We start from the raw sequence: 761 nt of genomic DNA, 5'->3' as shown, positions 1-761 counted from the left end.
TAAAGACCATATACTCACCTGCCTTGATTCCTTCAAATCTGCTTAACCTTCAAGATCAACAAAGTTTCTTATGTTGCAATCAGATTGAGACTATTTCTTTTCAGTTTAAGAGGAGCAGCAATAGATGGCTTACTTCCTTGGCTCCCGGATCAATCACCAGATGGAAGAAAATAGTGGAGAAGTTCCTTGCTCGATATTTTCCTCCAAGCAAGGCAACTAATCCAAAAGATTTCAGCATTTAGACAAGGTGATTCTGAGACCGTTTTTGAAGCCTGCGAAAGATTCAAGGACCTTCTGAGGAAGTGCCCCAACCATGGTTTCTCTTCTTGGATGAGGATGCAGATGTTATATAATGGGCTGAATTATCAAACTTGTCAACTCCTTGATGCTGCAACAGGTGGTTCTTTGAACAATAAGTACCCTGAGGATGCTGAGAAGCTCATAGAAGACATGGCAAAAAATGAGTGTCATTGGAACACACGACAAAAAAGCACCAAGGGCAGTGTGTATCTATAATGTAAATGACAATATTGCACTGGCTGTGAAAGTCGATGCACTGATGAAGATTGTCATGGATAAAAATGCATTGGCTGCAAAGCTTAAAGCATTAACATAGCGGTTTGATCTATTCATGCTGGGGTCCAGTTCAAATCTTAAAGTAGTTATGTTATGTGACACATGTGGTGTTTGGCATGCAACATCATAATGCCCCATCTTTGTTACCCCTTCAACACCAGTGGAGACAGTAGACTATGTAGGTA

The 761-nt window shown here is 40.6% G+C and overlaps 1 non-coding gene across 1 annotated transcript; it reads right to left on the bottom strand.

Annotated features, from left to right (window-relative positions):
• Nucleotides 1-213: 213 nt before the first annotated feature.
• LOC120274344 lies at nt 214-320 on the bottom strand. The gene has a single exon (XR_005540871.1). It is a non-coding gene; the product is annotated as a small nucleolar RNA R71 (small nucleolar RNA).
• Nucleotides 321-761: the final 441 nt, after the last annotated feature.

Source organism: Dioscorea cayenensis, chromosome 12, assembly GCF_009730915.1.
Source record: "Dioscorea cayenensis subsp. rotundata cultivar TDr96_F1 chromosome 12, TDr96_F1_v2_PseudoChromosome.rev07_lg8_w22 25.fasta, whole genome shotgun sequence".
NCBI classification, from domain to species: Eukaryota; Viridiplantae; Streptophyta; class Magnoliopsida; order Dioscoreales; family Dioscoreaceae; genus Dioscorea; species Dioscorea cayenensis.
Note: the sequence above shows the minus strand (reverse complement) of the source record. Positions and strands in the feature narration are given on the sequence as shown.